The 13,028-nt window shown below is 45.3% G+C and overlaps 1 protein-coding gene across 2 annotated transcripts in view; it reads left to right on the forward strand.

Annotated features, from left to right (window-relative positions):
- Window positions 1-13,028, forward strand: part of MYRIP (myosin VIIA and Rab interacting protein) — a 287,231-nt gene that overhangs the window by 143,875 nt on the left and 130,328 nt on the right. The window lies entirely within an intron of this gene.

A 13,028-nucleotide genomic window follows, 5' to 3' on the forward strand; every position in this document is an offset into this window, starting at 1 on the left:
GGAAGGAAGGAGGCAGGAAGACAGGAAGGAGGCTGCTGCAGTCATGGCAGGGAATGGGCGCCTGGACGTGGTGGTGACCATAGGAATGGAAAGACGCAGATAGGTTTGGGAGCAATCTAGTCATGCAGACAGCAAGGGGAGAGAAGAGGAAGGAGTGATGCTGTGAATGCAGCTCGGGCACCTGTGTGGACACTGGTGTCATTCCCAGGGAGGCAGGCCCGGGGAGCAGCAGCTTGTGGGGCAGGTGATGTGTGAATGTGGGGCCTGGATCCCCCCGTGTAGACACCCATTGGGGGATGGGGGCAAGGGCTGGACGGGGAAAGTAGGCATGCCGACTCAATCCAAAACTGGACCCTAAGTCTTTAAGAAGTATGCAGCCATACATTATTAAGCACTTAAATTGAAGAAGCATTTTTGCTCCCATTATGTTGTTTTAACCTTTTGGCCTTCCATGAGGTATGTGGAGCCAATGTTCCGATTTTGTAGCTGGAGAAATTGATGCTTACAAAGGTTGTTATAATGTTATCCTTTTTCATTTACAGCCCTCAAAGCCATCTTCGAGTTTGGTAGCTTTCCATGCAGGTTCTTCTGGGCCCGAGAGAGGGGAGTATTCACATAGCAGTAGACTTTTGGTCTTAGATGTACTATGCCTAAATGCTGGAATGATTATTAGACTTGTCTGTGGCTTGAAAAATCAACTTAAACAAAAGCTACAAACAAAGGCAAAAAGGAGATGTGAGACTTTATAGACTTTTTCTGAGGTTTTCAGAAATATAATCATGATCATAAAGCTTTTATATGTTAGTTCCAAAGGAAGTGCCTCTCTTTGTTGAATGTTGCTGGCTTATTATATTGTAATGGCCTTGGCAATGAATTGTTTATGCAGAATTGCATTTGCTTCCCTAAAAGCCATTTTCTATAGATTTCTATTTTCTTTTCTAAAATTATGTGCAGGATCTTTAGGCCAAGGTATACGTGGTTATGCAAGAGCCTGTGAATCTATTTCAGTGGGAAAAGGCCAAGGAAAGTCACAGCCTACATTGCATGCACCTCCGCTAATAATATAAAAGTGCTTCTCTCAGTCCTTTTATTTTGACCTTGGGAGAGTCTCTCTCAAGAGTTTATCAATAAGTAGCTAGTATGATGTTACTGGATGCTGAAAACACTCTGTGAATACTTGCACTCAAAATTTCATCAAGAAAAATAAACATGCAGTTTTATTTCTGGTCAGACATTTTTCTTACTTGGTGAGCTTTGAGACCTTGTACAAAACCCCTGACCTGTCTGAGCCTCTTCTGTGAGGATGATGATGACCAGGGGGCCCTGTGACACATTCCTCAGAGAACCATGTGCTGGCCAATGAGGAGCTGGACAGATGCTCTGTGCTGAGATCCACCAAAGTTGTGCAGGGGGGTGATTGTGTTCAGTCACTGCCACACACTTGGAATTGAAGAGCATCATCACTCCCTAAGACAGCTGGGGAAAGAGGCATGGATGGGGCCGTGGGGGCGTTTGACTTTGTGTTTGGCAAGTGACCCACCTGGTATAGGGTGTGAGGCTGAAATCCTTGAAAAAGCCCTCACTCCTTGTTTACCATCTGGACTGTATCCTGTCACCATTTCTGCTGAAAGATGGTTGCTAGCCTCCAAGAGCAAGTCAACAGGAAGTATTACAGGATGGGGTTTCAGTTTTAAGAAAGGAAAACCTAACTCAGCTGACCAACTTCATTCATTTTTAACTCTTTGTCTGTCAAACCTGCTAGCTCATGCATTTCTCTGCCCAGGGATATTTCAGAATGTCTTTCAGAAATAAAAGGCCATGAGGTGACATTTTATGCACCACATATATCTGCGCCTTTCTTTCTTAGTACTTGGGGTATGTTTCCCGAATGAGTATCAAGGACATACAGTACTGACTTGCACTGTAGTGTGATAGACTGTGCAGCCTTAGTAGGCTACGTCCTCAAACATGTGGGTGGAACAGAGGTGGGTCTTAAAGAGGCGGAGGTTCTTCTTTCTTTCAGTCTTCTTGGTTTCTTGGGTGTAGACTTCAGGAGGTCAGGAGGTTAGGAGGTCCAAATGTGTGCTTCCAGATAAGCGAGCACACCTGGCACCTGCCGCAGGAAGGTGGCAGCCCTCAGCAGGAAGCAGGCCCCCGTGCATCAGAGGGCCAAGCCAGCCAGAGGTTCCCTCTGTATTCACCTCTCCTTTGTAGCTCTGGAGCCTCAATTCCAGACTGGATTAGGCCCATTGACCTATTCTCCTAGGGACATCCCCAGCTGGGCCACTGAAGGGTCAGCTTTTAACTGAGAGGCTATGGTAGAGGAGGATCTGGCTATCAGGGTGAGGCCCTGGAGTTTGAACTTCCTGATCTAGGCACTCCATTCTGATAAACACTTTTCCTTCCAGTGCTGGCTACTTTCTTTTGTAAATTAAGGAATATGGTATTTCTCTGAAACAGTAAATGTAATGGTTTTATGACAAATCAAGGACACCCCAGACCTCCTCTTGTTGTCTAATTTAAATCGCTAAACACACATTTTAGCAGACAATTGCTGAGTATATTCTTAGCCACCTTGTATTTTGTCTAAAACAATAGACAGGAATGGTTTAATGAGTATTAGCATAATGACAACAGGGCATTTTGCTTGTCACTTCTAATTCTCACATCTAATAATGCCCTTGATCTAGATATTAGACTGTAGGATTCTTGTCCGAGCTGCATCGAGGGCCAGGTGGGGTAGGAGGAATTCAGACAAGGTAAAAGCTATGTCTCCACTGTCTCTTACTCTTCCCAGAATCTCCCAGAAGGAGCATTTCTGTACTAAAATTTCCCAAGGAAGTCTTCACCTTCCACTCCTTGGTAATGGTGCCAAGTATTGAATTTGCATGGAAAGAGATGACATTGCAAAAAGACATTAGAATGCATTTCAGAAGCTATGAATGCTTGTTGGAGGCACGGTAAGCCTTGAAATGGACTCTGTCCTGAGTGTCTTCTGTGCAGCATGTTTATTTTCTCCTTCCTGGACCTGCCATTCTGTGCTCCTGCAGAGGACACGGAGCCCCTCGAACTCGATGACTGGAGGGGGACACACCTGGGACTATAGGTCTTCTTCCCGAGAGGAAGAAGATACAAAGACCCTGCCTGGGGTTCTTGCTGCCTTTCTGTTTTGTACCCCAGAGCCCCTGCGATATCTTCCAGCTGTTTAGCACGCGTCCTAGGCTCTCTCCCCTTTCCTTGATTCATAGCCGGCTGCCAGGAAAGGCTGGGAAAGGTGTTCACCCCGCACCATCAGGGCTGGATATGCCTCCTTGAATCCTTCTCCCCAGGGAATTTTGTCTTCAGCAGGCAAGTCCTTAAGCCAATGGAGGGACATTCTAGAAAATCCCAGGGCTTTATTCTGGAATGCTTTTGGTGATGCCTGGGGCTGTCTTGGGTCCCTCTTCTCACCTGTGGCTCAGTTTGATCACCAGAACCCTGTGAGGGGAAGGAGGAAGGGTCTGAAAGTCATGGTACATTTCCCGGGTGCTAGGCATGTTATGTATGTTAGCTCAACAAATCCCGAAAAAGCCAACAAGGTAGGTATTATCCCTGATTTACTGGGTGCGAGGTGGGCCCAGAAATGTTTATAACCTGCTTAAAGTCACACAGCTAAGAAGGCGCTGACTGATTTGAAACTCAGTCTGTTTGACTCTGAAACCCATAATCTTTCCACCATGCCACTCAGACTACCTGGGGGCCTGAGGCTACACTGGCCTCCAGAAGCTAATCTGTCTTGGGTGCTCCCACTGCAGGAGTTTAGTCTGCAAGTGGGCATTTTGTTCTGGGAGGTCTGGACCTTTGAGACATCACAGTTTTGTTGTTAGTAATGACTCCCTCCCAGAATCCCCCATGGAGCTGGGGCCTAGGCCTGGTACCTCTGGCCTTGTTGGGGGACCCTGGGAGCAAGTCCACCATTGTCTGCTAGCAGCTCCTGCTCCAGCACTGGGATAGCAGGGCACCTCCACCAGCACCTCCAGTGCTGCAGCACACCCTTGTCTTGGGGTTGCCTAAACAGAGGTGAGATGCACTGAGCTGGTCATAGTTTGCTTCTCTCCCGGTCTGTGCTGTCAGCCTAGCCACAACACCACTGCATTTGGATGCAAAACCAGTAACAGCAATTTGCTTCAAATTCCTAATTGTTTGGAGGCAACCATCGTGTTTTTCTTTGGTCTTAAGATAAAGACAATATATAGGGAGGCCAAGGCGGGAGGATTGCTTGATCCCAGGAGTTTGAGACTAGCCTGGGCAACATAGTGAGACCCTATCTCTACAAAAAAATTTTTTAAAAATTAGATGGGCATGGTGGCTTGCACCTGTACTCCAAAAAAAAAATTTTTTTTTTAAAAAAGATAAAGACAGAACTCTTTAATATCCAAGAAAGGCCTTCAGGGTTTAGCCCACCTGCTTTCTACCTCTATATTTTCCCCCTCTCTCTCTATAATGGGGGTCTCTCTCCATCTGCTCTCCCAGGACCTCCCACCACAAGGCCTTTGCATATGGTGTTTCCTCCACCTGGAAAGTTCCCCTTTCTCTCCCTCTTCACACATTCCCATTCTTATCCTGCCTTCAGTCCTCCCGTCCATGAGCATAGCTCCATCATCACAGATGGCCATCCAGCAAGCTTGTGTCCGTCTGATGATGCTTACCCCCACTGGACTGGAGGCTCCCTCTTTGTTCTTGCGCACCTTGTTGTCCATGGTTTATGGCACATAATAGGTGCTCAACAAATAAGTCTTAAATGGCTGATTAATTATTTAATTATTACAACAATCCTGTAAGGCTATTACCACCCTCTTTTGCAAGTGAATAAATGGAGATTTGGAGAGGAGGAGTTGGGATTCAGGGCTTGGCCCATCTGTCTCTAAGCCAGTGTTCACTGCCCAGTGACCCTTTCACACCCCAGCTCCTCGCCTCGTGTTAGCCCCCATTGTGGTTTCTGCAGTAATGCCGTCCACACCCTCTGCTTTGTAGCACAGGATGTCTGTTGCTAGAACTTTGGTTTCTTGTTCAGACATCTGCCTTCCCTGGTAACTAGGAGTCTGCCAGAGGCAGGAGGCTTGTGTTTTGTCACCTCCTTCTCCAGCACCTGTCACTATTCCTGCCCAGGACATTGTGGATCCTCAGTAGGTGTTTGGGAATCCCATTCACCTCTGCTACAGCCACACCTCTGTGGATCACCAGTGACAGAAAACCCAACCCAACCTGGCTTAAAGAAAACGGAATGTATTAGCTTGTGTAATTGAGGAAGTTCAAGAGTAGTCTGGCTTCAGGTCTGGCTGGATTCAGAGCTCAAACTATACCTTCAGGACTCAGATTGTTTTTTCCCGATTGCCTTCTGCTGATGGACTACAGTTTCAAACTTCTCCCAGTAGCAAGATGATGGCCAGAGCTCTGGGCCCTCCCTGTCTCAGCCACACAGCCACAGAAACCACACCACTCCCAAGCACTGAACAAAGGTCCTAGGCTCGGCTCACACTGGTCTGATTTGAGGTCTAATCACCACGGCTGGGGAGACACCCTGATGAAAACAAGACCCACTCTGGAAGCTGGGGGTGAGGTCAGCTGGGAGTGGGGAGAGGGAACTCCCCAAATATTTGGGGCACTGTTCTACCAGGAAGAAGGCAATGGATGCCAGGCCTTAAGAGCCAGGTTTCTACTAGGATCTACTTTTGAAATTTTCCAAACTGACGTCACACCTCCGCCAACCCTGACTAGCCCAGTACTGTTAGCATCCACTGCAGGGATGGAGCCTGACTCCCTGTTGCTCACATCCCTTCAGGGAAGACTTTGTCAGACCTGCAGCTATAAACAGATCCTGACACCTGTTCTCCCTGAGCAGAGAGGGTGAGTCTCTGCCCATCCCTCATTTCTTCCTTCCGCTCCGCCTCCCTTTCTCTCCCAGTGTGCTGTCTCCCGGCATCTTCCTCACATACTTGCAGACCCTTTTCTGGCCTCCTCCCTCCTCCCTCTCCTTCCCCTTCCCCCGCCCCCTCACCCCCTGCTCTCCCCACCTTTGTCCTCACACATGAGCCTCTGTCTCTCTCTCTCTCTCTCTCTCTCTCACACACACACACACACACACACACGATATACTCGACCTCTCTCACACTCCCCCTCCACACTCTGTACAACATAACACTCTACTCAGCTCTCCCTTCCCCCCAGACCCCAACACACACCCACACCCCAACCCCAAGCCCTCAGACCGTGTCTATAACCACTGTCCCTTCAAAGATTGGCCTCCGTGGGTTTACGCGGGCCTTTCCACCTCTAGGTACACCCCAAATGCCAGTCAAATCCTAGAGTGGTGCTCCAGCCTCAAAGATGGGCTGGCTCTCACAGAGTCCCTGTGATGCGAGAGCTGTGGTCCGAGAAGGGAAGTGATCTGGGCATGGTCACACAGCCAGTGACAGAGGTGGGATGGAACCCAGCTCTCTGGACCGCTAGGCCAGTTTTCCCATGTCTCTCCTCGGACTTCAAGTGCACCTCCCAGTCCTGAGTCCTCACAGTGTAACAAGGGTGACACACTGTGAGGATGAAGTCATATGCAGCATATGACAAAGGTGGCATGATAACCGATGTGGGGACCTCTCTGTGCAGGTGATTTTGAGTTCTTAAGTTTGACTCCCTTCCACAAAACCCTCAGCTAAATGGCCAAAGAAATCTAAGCTCATTTTTAATGGATATGTTTCAGCTTGGGACACAGTAGTGGCCATCCCGGGCCAGAATTTCCGTGTGATCTCTTGCCGAGGACTCCATGGAGGGAGCTGCTGTGAGAGTGGCCTGGACAATGGGGCCCAGCCCTGCTGGTTCCCCCAGAGTCCCCCGTCTCAGAGAGCAGGGCTAAGAGCATGGGCAAGACTGTGGCATTGGGCAAAGGCATCAACGTCTTTGAAATGATGAAAACTTTCTTTACCAGGCAAAATGACAACTGTAAGAGAAATCTGGGCATTCTGAGATGCAGCTTGGCAAAGCCCGTGCTGCTTGGCACAGCCCCGGGTTTACTGTTTGGGTGCAGCACAGTGTTCTACCCATCGTTCTGACTCTGCCTTCTGCCTCAGCTGGCCTTGGTACCAGCGGCCCCGCCAACAACCCAGAAAAGGCTCATCTGTTGCCGTGGAGGCTTTCAAATTCTTCACAGCCTGGACCTTGAATCACTGTCTTTGCAAATAAAGCTCACCACAACCTCCCCCCCACACACACACAAAAGTGTATGGGAATAGAGAAGTACTTTTCTATATAATTGCTAACATTGTTGCGCACTTATTCTTTACTGAGTTCTGTTCTGAGTGCTCAGCTACCCTCATAACAACCCCATAGGCAGGAGAAATGCAGAATTTTACCTTTCACAATGCAGAAACTAAGCAAAGAGAGGTCAAGTAACTTGCCCACACTCTCACAGCTGGGAAGTTGAGGAGTCGGGCTTCACACTCAGTTATGCTGGCTCGATGCCTCTAAACCAGGATGCTCTCAAAAGAGCTCAAAAGTCTGTAGGCTTTCTAAAGGATAAGTTCTGGAGTGCTCAGTTGAATCCTGGTCAGTGGTTTCAGTTCTGGTGAGAAAAAACAAAAAGTCTCCTCTCAAAGCAATTTATTCAAGGCTTGTCTTAGGAGATATTTTTGGCTGTATACAGATGGAGTAGATCTTGCTATTCAAAGCCCTGAAGTCCACCATGGTGGGTAATGCTAAAATAAAATAAAAATCACTCCCTCCCCACCATGCACATGGGATCTCTGGCTAGCCTCCCACTCTGGAGGTGGGGACCGGATGCAAACGTGCCTGATTTCCATGCCTGGAGGAAGTGTCCCACAATGTGGCTCCCAGAGCTCAAAGCCTCATGAGTTTCCTTGTAGGAAGAAATCTGCAGAGGCCTGGAAATGCTGCAGAACCCATTTGGAGGTCCCTTCTGCTCAAACTGTTTGGTGATTAGAAGAGGGATTTGTGATTCGCCAGTGACAACATGAACAACAGGGATGAAGATGAGCTCAGTCACTTAAACAGAATGAAATGTTGCCACAGGGATTCAGCAGGAAGAGGGTTAGAGAGCTCTGGTGCTCCGCATCTGCTCCCTTCTGTCAGAGCAACCCTGGACACTCTGACCCTTTTTATTACCACACTCCGTTTTAAATCATTAGCTCTTTGACCACCAAAATGAAAAGTCAGAATAGATTGGCAGGTTGGGTGACCTGTGTTTGGCCCTTTCGGATACCACCCAGGATTTCAACTTATTTTTCAAGTGAAACAACGGCAGCAGCCTTTTTTGAGGTTTACGTTTGAATTCATGCATTAAAGCACATTAACTTCATGTTTTATTTGCAGAATATAAATCCTTCCATTTTTGTAAGAAGTGGCCATTGATTTTTGCAAGAAAGTGAGTGAGGCATGCACCTTTTCAAAGTTTGTGTTTGTATCTTGCATATGTGAAAAGAAGCCATGTCTACTAATGCAGTATATTCCATACAAATGTGACCATAATTTTACACATATGCATTTATCTGGAAGAAAGGGACCCATTAGTAGAGGATATGGTCAGATGGCAGTGGGCAGAAAAGAACCGATTTCTTTCTTCCCTCCTTAACACCCTCTGTTTATATGTTTATCTGTCAATCTTTTTCTATTAATAAATAAGTTCTGTATAAACAGTGGTGCGCTCTAAGCAGAGTTCCCTGAGTCTTCGTGACCATTCTAAGTCATGCACACATACCCACAGAGAGAAGCCAGTGCAGTGACTTGCAGAATATTCTGCTGACCTCTTCACAATAAAGGGATATGTGTATTCTTCAAAATCATGCCTAGATCCTTTAGAGAGAAGCTTCCCCAATTCTTTCTGATCAAATGTTCTGCCCCCTTCTCTTCTGTGTGTATGTGTGTGTGGGTCCTCTTACAGGTCAGAGGTAAATGACTAATCTGGAATTAGTATTGACGTTTTGCAGTCTGTCTCCAGGCAAAGAAAACAGCTGTCTTCAAGCACATAGTGTGTGTGTGGGGGTGTATGTGTGTGTGTTTGAGCAGGAATTTTAAGTCAAGAATTCATGTTCCATTCAGCACCAGAACGGAATCTTTTCTGTAAAACCTACACTGGTTTTAGATAGCAGATTAGCTCGGCTGAGAACTGGCATTTGGAATTGCACTGAGCAATTAGGCAGCTTTTTTTTTTTTTTATAGAACTTCGTTCTGGTGGCTACCTGAATTTGTCCTGCCTATGTAGAGGGGAGGGAGACCCACATTAGAACAAGATGGACATTGCAGAGGGCACATTTCAAGCAAGTGCCTGGGATTACAAATAACAAGTTTCTTCCTGTTCTTTCTTCTATAGCTCCTTCACAATGCGTTTGGTCTGAGAAAACCATTATCTGTGCGTGTTAGTAGTAGTACTTTGCAGATGAGAGGGTATTAACATTTGAGCACTACAATATGCAAAACCATTATAATTTGGTGTGCTATAAGCATGATCTCTTTAGGTCCTTCTAACGAATTTATGAAACCAGGATGGGGGTGGGGATGATAACCATTTTACAAATGAGAATACTGAGTTCTCATGAAAGCAAAAGAATTTCCCTGTGGTCACAGAGCTAGCAAGTGGTCACATCCACCCCATCACACTGTATGTTTACACGTGCACTGGAGCCAACATGAATGGGGTCAAACATGTGCACACACACTCTTGTGCTTTTCTTTACCCTGCCCGAAAACATTCGCCTGAGATTTCTCTTCCAATCATTCCCTTCCCTCTGTCCAATCTCTTGTTGCCATGTGCAGCATGTTTGTGTTGAGAACATTTAGCAAAGCAAACCCCTGGTCTGTGACTGACGAGCAAGCATACAATGAAACCACATATCTTGGGGTTTTCTGTATCACAGGATATTGAATTTGCAAAACAAGAAAGAAAAAAAAAAAACACAAAATTTTATTAAACCAGGCAGCTTTAAATGAGCTTTGGTGCCTCTCCCTCCCTGTTGCACATGTGTTGATGGGTTTTTCTCGGCTTGGTTGTCTGAGATTTCACAGCTCTCTGTCACCTCCCTTCTGAAGCTGGTAATAGAAACAGGCAGCAGCACTGTGCTGTTCCTTCACTCTGGGATCGCTCTCTGCCCAGAGCCCTGTGTCTTTTGCTAAGAAGGATTCCTGGTTTACCCTGTCTTTGGGCTTTTCTGGCCATGAGGACAGGGAGTGAAGATTTTGGGGCTCCATCACCTGTATCCTCGCATTTAATTCTTTCTCGGAATAAGTGAGCTAAATCTGGGTAGAAGAGCTTGGCAGAAAGAAAAACACTGGTTCCGGTAATTTTAAAAATTAAGCAATGTTGACTTGTCCTTTATTTCATAATTTACTATTATTATTTACTATAATCCTTTATTATAGGCTGCCTGATTGATGTTTTCCTACAAAACTGGGTCATTTTTGTCCTTTTTGGTGTATCAGTTTTTAGGATTTTGCGTATGAGTATCTGTGTAAACATGAACAGATAGATTATAAAGGGCATTTTGAATTATTGGCTCCATTTCAAAAGTATGGGTGAAAAAAGTGTTTCTTCTCTCTTTATTGACTGCTTTATGAAAACAGGTGGAATTCTATTCTTCTGCGGTTAAAACAGGAACCTGACGTAGTGAGGGTTGTAGTTGTGGCTGTGTTCACCGCAGACGTGCCATCTCTGAGCTGGGGCTGGACGCCCTCGTTTATTCCTGCAGGGAATGGGACAGTTGCATGTGAGTTTAAGGACATTAACTGACTCCAAGCTAACCCTACATACATGTTTTTTGAGTAGCAGCTGATGAGACATGTACATGACAGGGGGTTCCACTGTTTAAGATTAGATTTTCACAGAGCAGTCACAGCATGATACTGCCTGCGTCACCCAGAAGAGACATCAGGAGATTTCTCAGGGTCCTAAAGCTAAGAACTATGTCCTCAGATCTTTTTCTTATTTATTTAATTTTATTTTAATCAAGAATGTGAATTTAATCGTGAATGTATATACTATAAAACATCAAATAAGCCTCTTGAATTATTGAAAAACAAGTAACTTCTTACCCCACCCAGCCTCATTCTTGCTTCCTAAATATCATTCTCAACTTTTAGCTTTCTTTCGGTATTTACCTTCAAATTTTTAAATAGCATGTTTATACTGTAGGTTCGCTTTTAGATTTTTATTTCTTTGTTTCCTTATGTGAAAGGGTTTTTTTTTTTAATGCCTTCAACACACACAATCACTCTTTCTTCCATTTTCCCAGTGTATTTATAATATAATCTTTGTTAGATCGGTTTTCAGTGTTTTATCATTATGACCATAAAAAACAGTTTCTGGTGTTGCTGTTGAGTGGACCAAAGGCATTCTGATATTTGATCCTTTGTACGTGGCTTTTCTTCCCTCTTTTAAAGTTTGCAAGATCTTCTCTTTGCTCCCAGTGTTATAAAATTTCACCAGTGGTGCTTTCATTTGAGTATTTCCTTTTGCCATTGTACTTGAGTATTTGTTTGTTTGTTTATTTATAACAATTTTATTTTGGAAACACAGCTTTTTCAGGCTTGGGAAACTTTCTTGAATTACTTCTTTGATTATTTTCTTTCTTCCATTTTCTTTATTTCTTCTAGAATGCAGATATTAGACCTCTCAGGTTAACTCTCTAGTTTTCTTTTTTTCTCTCTTTGTCCTATTTTCCAGAAGATATCCTCAACTTTATCATCAGTCCTATCTATTAAGTGTTTCATTTCCACAATAATTTTTTTTTTATTTCTAAGAGTTATTTTTGTTTCTCTGTTCCTTTTACTGTAATGTTTCTTCATACCTGTAATATATTCTCTTATTAGTATTTTTTGAAGTTTTCTTTTCCTTTGAGTTTCTTTATTCTGGTTGTTTTGGTATTTGTCTTTAATGATAGCAACTTTGCTCAAGAATCCAACGACCCAGGACTGTCAGTTCATCTTCAAGAGTGATGCACTGAAAGCTGATCCAAGGGTCAGTGGGCCTGAGTGGGGCTCATTGACTGGTGGGCTTCAGCCTGTGGTAATCTGGCTGGATTATTTTATGGGGGGAACTTTCAGTGGGCATTTTCTTTAGAGTTGATCACTTTCCCCAGAGAGGAATGCTCCAGTCTCCTACTAGGAATGTAGATTTGATAGTGTAGCAGAGCCCAGTGGCAGTTGGGGACCAATGTCAGATCCAGCATCCAGTGCTAGGGCTCAACCCGTCTGCTCCCTGTGGGTGCCCTGCTTCTGATGTGCATCTCCTGCATGCCCTGGTCTCAGAGTCCCTCTATATCAGACTTGAGTAAACCTCAAGCCTTCTGCTGATGAGGGACACGGTATAAAAGGAGACCCAGGGCCTAACTGCTTTATCTACCCGCACTCCCACTTCCAAAGGTAACTGATGCTTGTAATTCCTGAGCTTTGATGGGGTTCTGATGTGCGAACTGGGCTTCCTCACTGCAGCCTCAGGGTTTAGCTTCTCCAGCGTGCTGAGTCCTTTACTAGGGTTCACCTGCTTTCCAGCTTCCCAGATATTATTGCTGTATCCCCGTAGGAGTTTTGGCTTTTGTATCTTATTTGCATTTTAATAGGATTTATGAAAGAGCAGAAGTGAATGGGTGGGTTTAATTTACCTTGCACAACTTGTAAGCACAATCCTTGACTCCTGGTCCCCATGGTGGCATTTGAGCCAGATGAGGACACCCCGGGAAACTACAGTATCAGGTTGCAGAACTGGCACAAGAGGCCATTTGTCTCTGGCAGCCAGGAGGGTCACCTCTGGCATCTCAGAGTTACACATGCACCCCAGAGGAGGGAGGTGCTGGTCTGATGGGGCTTCAGCAGTGGCTTACAAACTTATTTTGACCCACATTAAAAAGTTCTGTTTAATGTCACAATCCAGGAGGCAGATACATACATACTCCCACAGATAAAACTCCTGTACAGGAAAGCAAAAGTTTGGCAAAACAGTACTTACCCTTGCTATAGGCTGAGCACTCAGGTATTTCTATTCTAGTTGT

The sequence above is a fragment of the Eulemur rufifrons genome, chromosome 7 (genome assembly GCF_041146395.1).
Source record: "Eulemur rufifrons isolate Redbay chromosome 7, OSU_ERuf_1, whole genome shotgun sequence".
In the NCBI taxonomy this organism is placed as follows: Eukaryota; Metazoa; Chordata; class Mammalia; order Primates; family Lemuridae; genus Eulemur; species Eulemur rufifrons.